At 45.8% G+C, this 9,233-nt stretch overlaps 1 protein-coding gene across 1 annotated transcript in view; it reads left to right on the top strand.

The window, feature by feature from the left end:
- The first annotated feature begins 1,217 nt into the window (after positions 1–1,217).
- Positions 1,218–9,233, top strand: part of col16a1 (collagen, type XVI, alpha 1) — a 413,938-nt gene continuing 405,922 nt past the window's right edge. Inside the window, exon 1 of the mRNA XM_078566895.1 lies at positions 1,218–1,758. The gene's annotated coding sequence lies outside the window, so the exon portion shown is untranslated. The remainder of the gene's footprint in view (positions 1,759–9,233) is intronic.

Raw genomic sequence — 9,233 nt, 5'->3', positions numbered from 1 at the left:
TGCAAGTGTAATTGATGAGGTGAGAATTAAAGAGGCTTTTGAAGCATAAAAGTGGGATAGCCAGGCAAAATAATTTGGCCAGAGAGTGTTGGGGACATTGAGGGGTTAAAAACCACAGGAGGTCAGAGCTGTAGATGGAGTAATGGGCTGGAGAGAATTGCAGAAGTGGGATGGAAGGAATCTGAAAAAACAAAAGTAGGGAGGTCATGTTGGAGTTGTATAGAACCGTGGTGAGGCCACAGCTGGAGTACTGTGTGCAGTTCTGGCCGCCACATTATAGGAAGGATGTGATTGCACTGGTGGGGGTGCAGAGGAGATTCACCAGGATGTTGCCTGGGATGAAACATTTAAGTTATGAAGAGAAGTTGGACAGACTTGGGTTGTTTTTGTTGGAGCAGAGAAGACTGAGTGGTGACCTGATCGAGGTGTACAAGATTATGAGGGGCATGGACAGGGTGGATAGGAAACAGCTGTTCTCCTTAGTTGAAGGGTCAGTCATGAGGGGGACACAAGTTCAAGGTGAGGGGCAGGAGGTTTAGGGGGGATGTGAGGAAAACCTTTTTTACCCAGAGGGTGGTGACAGTCTGGAATGCGCTGCCTGGGAGGGTGGTGGAGGCAGGTTGCCTCACATCCTTTAAAAAGTACCTGGATGAGCACTTGGCACGTCATAACATTCAAGGCTATGGGCCAAGTGCTGGTAAATGGGATTAGGTAGGTAGGTCAGGTGTTTCTCACATGTCGGTGCAGACTCGATGGGCCGAAGGGCCTCTTCTGCACTGTGAGATTCTGTGATTCTGTGAGGACAAAGCTGAGTGTGGGGAGGGCAATGATCTAAGTGACTACCTCAGCCAGGGCACATGTTCTCTGTGAGATACAATTTAATGGAATAAAGGCAGGTCTTCTTGTTAAGCCTGTGTATCAAACTGAGATTCTTGCAGGTAGCAGGATCTCTGGATGTTTGCCAGATTGAAATTGTCGGTGGCCATTTCCAGCACATTCATGTGAAGATTGTATGAGTTCAGTGATGCTGGTCACCTTGCTGAACATCTGGCTGGAGTGGCCAAACTGTTGGGGCAATCGAGACCTCAATGCTGGTAACCAAGTGTGAAGATATCCCTCCATCAAAGACCATCTTACTTCAAAATCCCATTGCCTGCACTGATCCAGTTAAAAAGCATCCCGCCCCCCAAAGCATTTCTATTTTACAATGTCCCGCCAACTCATTCCTTAAACCAGATGTGAATCTGAACTCGCCATCGATCGTCAGTACACCCATAGTCAAACGTCTGGCCCAAAAAGAAAAGAAAGTTTGTGGAAATGTTCTAACTTTTTCCGTTTGTTTTTTTTTTGTGTTAATATTTGTTGCGGGATTCTCTTGGATCTGGAGTGGTTTACATTCCTGCACGTCCCATTCTTGTGTCATTCCCATTCGGGACCCCTGCTGAACTGATCTGCAGCTGTTGCCTGGGCAAGTCGGAGGGTGGGGAGTGAGGAAAGGTGGGGGGGGGGTCGGTAAATGCTCCATCAAGGAGCCCAGGTGATTCTCGGCAACACGGTGAAGACAGCAGAAATCTCAACCCAGCTAAACTACCACCGAATGATTTAAGGGTATAGTTCCAGAAGAGGAAAGCAACTCGCTCCGTCTGTTTGTGTGTGTGAGAGAGAGAGGTCCCAGACACACCTTAAACCCACCCAGCCAGCCAGCCTGCCCCCAGGGAATTAACTGGGAAGATTGGGGCATTCTCGCTTGTACTAAAGGTAAGGTTAGAAACTTATCGGCATCTCTTTGTAAACTCCTCCGGTGTATTTCGCAAGGAACCTACTCATCGTGTTTCCAGGCGTGTGGTTTGTTCTTTAGGAGTTGAGGGGGTTTGTCAATCCAGCTCTTGTGTTCTATCCTCCGTTCGCTGACTCTTTTCCCCCTTTGTAGAGGGCAGCGAGGTGGCGGGTCTGCTCCCGGGGGCTGACTGCCCAGGGAAGCCGAATGTGAGAAACGAGAGTCCTCAGACACACAGTGATGGGGAGCAGAGGGTGGGGGAGGAAGTGGGCAGATCGTGGCTTCGGTGACGGGATTACCTACCCCCAAAGCTCTCTTCTGAGGAGATATTCAGGCTATTGGTGTTAGCTGTACTCCTTGCCGCTATATTGACATTTTCAAAATGGTTTATTAATGAAACCACTGACTGTCTCCCAGCTCACACTCGCTGTGCACCCCCCCCCCAACTTGATAATCACTGCCCCACCAGGGGATCTGTAGAGGAGAGTGAATTTTTGTGCAACAAACCCAGGGACGTGTCAGTATTTGTAGGAAGTCAGTCTGCAGGATTGTGTCAGCATTTTCCGGGCTCCTCGAGAATCTGTTAATGTTTGTGGGAAGGTTGTGTCCTATATTTCTGGGGGGGGGGGGCCTCTGGGGAGAGTATCAACATTTACAGAGGGTCCCCAGAGTGTGTCAATGTTTACAGAGGGTCCCCAGCGCTCTGGGAGCGTGTCAGTACTGGCACAGGGCCCTGGGAGCGTGTCGGTACTGACACAGGGCCCTGGGAGCGTGTCGGTACTGACACAGGGCCCTGGGAGCGTGTTGGTATTGACACAGGGCCCTGGGAGAGTGTCATTATTGGCACAGGGCCCTGGGAGCGTGTCGGTACTGGCATAGGGCCCTGGGAGCGTGTCGGTACTGGCACAGGGCCCTGGGAGCGTGTCAGTACTGACACAGGGCCCTGGGAGCGTGTCGGTACTGACACAGGGCCCTGGGAGCGTGTCAGTACTGACACAGGGCCCTGGGAGCGTGTCGGTACTGACACAGGGCCCTGGGAGCGTGTCGGTACTGACACAGGGCCCTGGGAGCGTGTCGGTACTGACACAGGGCCCTGGGAGCGTGTCGGTACTGACACAGGCCCTGGGAGCGTGTCGGTACTGGCACAGGGCCCTGGGAGCGTGTCGGTACTGACACAGGGCCCTGGGAGCGTGTTATTATTGACACAGGGCCCTGGGAGCGTGTTATTATTGACACAGGGCCCTGGGAGAGTGTTATTATTGACACAGGGCCCTGGGAGAGTGTTATTATTGACACAGGGCCCTGCGAGTGTGTCGGTATTGACACAGGGCCCTGGGAGAGTGTCATTATTGACACAGGGCCCTGGGAGAGTGTCATTATTTGCACAGGGCCCTGGGAGAGTGTCATTATTTGCACAGGGCCCTGGGAGAGTGTCATTATTTGCACAGGGCCCTGGGAGAGTGTCATTATTTGCACAGGGCCCTGGGAGAGTGTCATTATTTGCACAGGGCCCTGGGAGAGTGTCATTATTTGCACAGGGCCCTGGGAGAGTGTCATTATTTGCACAGGGCCCTGGGAGAGTGTTATTATTGACACAGGGCCCTGCGAGTGTGTCGGTATTGACACAGGGCCCTGGGAGAGTGTCATTATTTGCACAGGGCCCTGGGAGTGCGCCAATATTTATTTATTCCCTAGGTGTGTGTCACTGATTCCCAGATTGTGTCAGTATTTTCAGTTCTTACCTGGGTGTATGTCAGTATTCATAAAGAGCCCAGACAATTGTGTCAATATTTGCAGCAAGTCCCCACCACTCAGAATGAGCCAGTGGAATAAGAAAGGCATTCGGCCTATCCTGCTTGTACCAGCTGTTTTGAACAGACCTATTCAATGAGTTCCATTCTCTTGCTCTTTCACTATGCCCAGTACATTTTAAAATATTTATCCAATTCCCTTTTGAAAGTTAAGGCAGTGCATTCCAGATGACGCCAGCCTGCTACCTAAAAAGTGTCTCCTTATCTCAATTTTTCTCAATTTTCTTAGGCCTGTATTCGCTGTGTTACTGACCCTCCCACCAGTGGAAAGTTTTTTTCCCTATTTATTCAATAAAAACTCTTCTTAATTTTGAATACCTGTATCAAATCTTCCCTTCTCTGATCTAAGGTGAGCCACCCCAGCTTCTCCAGTCCACCCAGATAACCAAAGCCCCTTACCCTGGTATCATTCTAGTAAATCTCTTCTGCACCTGCTCAAAACACTTGATATGCAATCTAAATTGTAGTGGATGGAATTGGGGACAATTCTCCAGTTGGGGCCTAACCAGCAAAAGGTTTAGCATTACCTCCTTGCTTCCATACTTGATTCCTTTATGAATAAGGCTAAGGATCCCATATCCTTTATTAACAGCCTTATCTATTTATTCTGGCACTTTCAAGGATTTGTGTATGTATAACCCCAGGTCCTTCTGTTCATACACCCTCTTTAAAATTCTACTTTTTAATTCATATTGCCTAGTTGTCATTTATTAACCCATGTTTTCAAGTGACCATTAATTTTCCCCCTACTTAATGTCTCTAGAAGTTTCCCCACTAAGGACATGAGACTCACTGGCCAGGAGTTACCTGGTTTATTCCTCTCCTCAAGGACCCCTTTGCCTATTTGATTTGTCCAATCTCTATGAAGATTAAAACAGCCCACGATTATTGCAATACCTTTCTAATAACAACTTATATTTATACAGCACCTTGAATGTAATAAAACATCTCAAGATGCATCTCAGGAATATTATTAAACAAACTGTAACACTAAGTCACATAAGGAGATATTTTGCCAGATGACCAAAAGCTTGGTCAAAGAGTCAGGTTTTAAGAAGCGTCATAAAGGAGGACAGTGAGGTGGAGAGGTTTATGGCAGAAATTCAAGAGCTTGGAGCCCAGGCAATTGAAGCCACGGCCACTATGGACGGAGCGATTAAAATCGGGCTGCTCAAGAGGTCAAAATTAGAGTAGCACAGATATCTCAGGGTAGTGGGGCTGGGGTAGATTACAGAGGTAGGGAGAGGCAAGTTCATGGAGCGATTTGAAAATGAAGATGAGAATTTTACAAACGAGATGTTGCTTGACTGGGAGCCAGTGTAGTTTTGGATGACCTCAAGTTTACAAAGGTAGAATGTGGGAGATCAGCCAGTCTGTGCTGAAATAGTCATATCTAGAGGTAATAAAGACATGAAGGAGGATGACTGAATCATGAACAGCTGAGGCAGGGATGAAATCGGGCATTGTTAGAGAGGTGGAAATAGGGGGTCCTTGTGAAGGAACAAATCTGTGGTCAGAGGCTTATCTTGGGTTCAAATAAGACACGCAGGTTGCAAAAAGTCTGGTTTAATCTCAGTCTGTTGCCAGGGAGAGGGATGGATTAGGTAGCTGGGGAATGGATTTCAGAGTGGGGACTAAAAACAATGGCTCATTCTTCCCAGTATTTAATTGGTAGAAATTTCTGCTCATCCAGCACTGGATGCTAGATAAGTAGTAGGATAATTTAGCAAGTGAAGAAGTTGAGAGAGAGGTGGTGGTGTGGTAGAGCTGGGTGTTGTCAGGGTACATGTGAAAACTAACACTGTTTTTGCATCGTGTTACCAAGGGGCAGCCTGTATAGAATAGAATGGTTATAGCACAGCAGGAGGCCATTTGACCCGTTGGCTCCATGCCGGCTCTCTGCATGAGCAATTCAGCTAGTCCCATCCCCCTGATTTGTCCCATAACTCTATAATTTTTTCTCTTCAGGTGCTTATCAAATTCCATTTTGAAAGCCATGATTGACCCTGCCTCCACCACACTCTCAAGCAATGCATTCCAGATCCTAACCACTCAATTGACCCTACCTCCACCACACTCTCTGGCAATGCATTCCAAATCCTAACCATACACTGTGTAAAGAAATGCCTTCTCACCTTTGGTTCTTTTACCAATCACCTTAAATCTGTGTCCTCTGGTTCTTGACCCTCTGCTAATGAGAACAGTTTCTCCCTATCTAATGTGTCTAGCCTCATTATGTTTTTGAACACCTCTATCAAATCTCCTGAAAACTTATCTTCCCTAAGGAAAATAACCCCAGTTTCTCCAATCTATCCTCTGAAATGTCATCCCTGGAAACATTCTCTTTTCTGCCCCCTCTCCAAAGCCATCACATCCTTCCTGAAGCTCCATGCTCAGAACTGGACACAATATTCCAGTGTAAGCTAAACCAGTGTTTTATAAAGTTTGGTCATAATTTCCTTACTTTTGCACTCTATATTTTTAAAGCCATTATGGCTTTTTAACCACTTTCTTAATCTGCCCTGCCACCTTCAGCAATTTATCCTCTTGCACCCCTAGGTTTCTATGTTCTTGCATCTTATTTAAAATTGTACCCTTTATTTTCTATTGCTTTTCCTCGTTCTTCCTACCAAAATGTATCACTTTACACTTCTCTGCATTTAATTTTGTCTGTCACTTGCCGCCCATTCCACCAGCCTGTTTATGTCCTTGTGAAGTTTATCACTACCCTCCCCAAAATCCACAATGCTTCCAAGTGTTGTGTCATTTTTAAGTTTTGAAATTGTTTCCCATACACCTGTCTATGTGTTTAAGATAGATCAGGTAAAGCAGTGGTACTAGGAACAATCCCTGGGAAACCCCACTCCCTCTTAAAAACATCCAGTTACCACCAATCTCTGTATCCTGTCACTCAACCAACTTTGTACCCATGTTGACACTGTCCCTTTTATTTATGTAGATGTTACATCTTACTAGTTACATCCACAAAAACTCTAACAAATATGTCAAACATGGTTTCCCTTTCATAAATCTATGTTGAATCTACTTAAACATATTATGATTTTCTAAGTGCCCTGTGACATGTCCTTCATAATAAGTTTCAGAATTTTGTCTACTACTGATATTAAGTTAACAGGCCGATCTTTCCCCATTTTTCTTTCTTCTTCTTTTCTTAAATAAAGGGGTTACGTTTACCACCTTCCAATCCTTGGGAACTGTTCTAGAATCTAAGGAATTCTGGAAGATCACCTCCAAAACATCTGCTATCTCTGTCACCATCTCTTTTAAAATGCTGCGATGCAGATGGTTAAGTCCCAGGGATTTGTCACCAGTTAGTCCCATCAATTTCTCCAGTATAATCCCTTTATATATACTGATTTCTTTAACTCCCTCATTCTTGTTGGATCCTTGGTTCTCCATTACTTCTGGAATGTTTTTGTGTCTTCTACTGTGAAGACAGGTACAAAGTTGGGCTTTCAAATGCTGGCAGGGCCGGGCCCCGGTGTAGGCACGGTTTAAAAATCATGGTTCCAAAGGTTGTCCCTGGATCCCAAGGCCTCTGGGGTAGTCCACAGTTCTCAAAATGAGGGCAGAGGAAGAGAATAGGGAACTCGCTCGCCTTTAATTCAACAGCCCACTAAGCTCATTTCTGAGCTTGTTAACAGGCCCGGGAGGTTGAGGATGGGACAGGACAGTCCAGTGCACTCCATGCACTCCATGCCAAATTGTTGGGTTCATTCCGGGGAAATCAAGAAGTTTTTTCTTATTTATTGAAAGCTGTTGTTTCAAGGGACAACTTGTGTCAGGTCGAGCGCTGTGCCCTAATTTAGCCTGGATGGTCACTTCCCTCCGTGTTGATGCTGCTGAACCTTTGAGGAGCTGCCTGCCCTCTTCGGCAAGGCAGCAGCAAGCGCCATGGCTGCCGTCTGGCTTCGCTGCTGGCACCAGTCAGCCAGCCCCCATCTCCCGGAGATGGTTGGCATCACTGATCAGCTGCAAGCTCGCCACCTGACCAATTAGGGCATTTACATTTAAAAACAGCGATGGAGGTGAAGCGCGGGATTGGGACCCGGGTTAGGAAATTACCTAAGTGTTTGGTTCATGACCCCACTTTGAAAACCGGGCCCAACGTATTTGTTTAATCCTCTGCAATTTCCTTATTCCACATTATAATTCCACTGTCTCTGCCCCTAATGGGCCCACACTTACTTTCACTAATCTCCTCCTGTTTATGTACCTATAGAAACATTTACCATCTGTTTTTATGTTTGTTGATAGATTATTCTCATCTTCCCTCCTCTCTTTCCTTGCAGTTTCTCAGTCCTCCTTTGATGAATTCCGAAATGCTCCCAATCCTCAGGCTTATTACTTCTTTTGGCAACATAATAAACCTCTGACTGAGGTTGTTGAGGTTTTTGTGTCTTAAAGGAATGGGTATTTGTTGCAAAATATGTATTAATTCTTCAACTGCTAGCCATTACCTGCCTGCTGTCATAGCTTTTGATGTAGTTTCCCAATCTGCTTGAACCAACTAGCCCTTTGTACCTTCATAGTTTTAATCATTAAGATTCAATTCCAATTTCAGACTTAAGGAAACCACCTCAATAACTCAATATAACATTTTGGCCACTCTCCCTAGGGGGCCCATTTGTGACAAGATTATTGATGAACCTTTTGCCATTGCACAGTAATAAATCCAAAATAGTCTGCTCTCTTTTTGGTTCATAGAATCAAAGAACAGTTATAGCTTAGAAGGAGGCCATTCGGAGCAAGGGAATTTAGCCAGACCCACTTCCCTGTCCTTTCCCTGTACCCCTGCAACTTTATTCCCTTCAGTTGCTTATCCAAATCCCTTTTGAAATCCATGATTGAATCGGCCTCCACACCCTCTCAAACAGCACATTCCAGATCCAAACCACTCACTGCATAACAACGTTTCTCCTCGAGTCGGTTTTTTTTCTTTTGCCATTTACCTTAAATCTGTGTCCTCTTGTTCTTAACCCTTCAGCCAATGACAACAATTTCCCCCAATCTACTCTGTCTATTTCCTTCATGGTTTTGAACACCTCGATCAAATCCCCTCCCAATCTTTCTTTCTCTCAGGAGAGGAGTCCCTCTTTCTCCAGTCTATCCACATAACTGAAGTCCCTTAACCCTGGAACCATTCTGGTGAATCTTTTCTGCTCCCTCTCTAAAGCCTTCACCCCTGCCTGAAATACGATGCCCAAAATTGGGCCCAACATTTCAGTTGAGATCTAACTAATGTTTTATAAAGGTTCATCATAACTTCCTTGCTTTCTCCCCTTATGCTGCCATTTAAAAATCCCAGGATCCTATATGCCTGTTCAACCACTTTCTCAATCTGTCCTGCCATCTTCAACAATTTATGCACATGTAGCCCAGTTCTCTTTGTTCCTCGACATACTGACACAGAAAACCAACTTGTATACATTCTATGAACTTGTCCTCCCGGCCCATGTGAAGAATAAAGTCTCCCATGATTACTGTATTACCTTTACTACTTGCACCTCTAATTTCCTGATTCATACTCTGCCCTACGCTACAGCTAGAATTAGGGGCCTACAAACTACTCTCACAAATGTTTTCTTCCCCCATGCTGTTTCTTAGCTCCAACCAAACTGATT

Source organism: Cetorhinus maximus, chromosome 21 (genome assembly GCF_964194155.1).
Source record: "Cetorhinus maximus chromosome 21, sCetMax3.hap1.1, whole genome shotgun sequence".
NCBI classification, from domain to species: Eukaryota; Metazoa; Chordata; class Chondrichthyes; order Lamniformes; family Cetorhinidae; genus Cetorhinus; species Cetorhinus maximus.
Note: the sequence above shows the minus strand (reverse complement) of the source record. Positions and strands in the feature narration are given on the sequence as shown.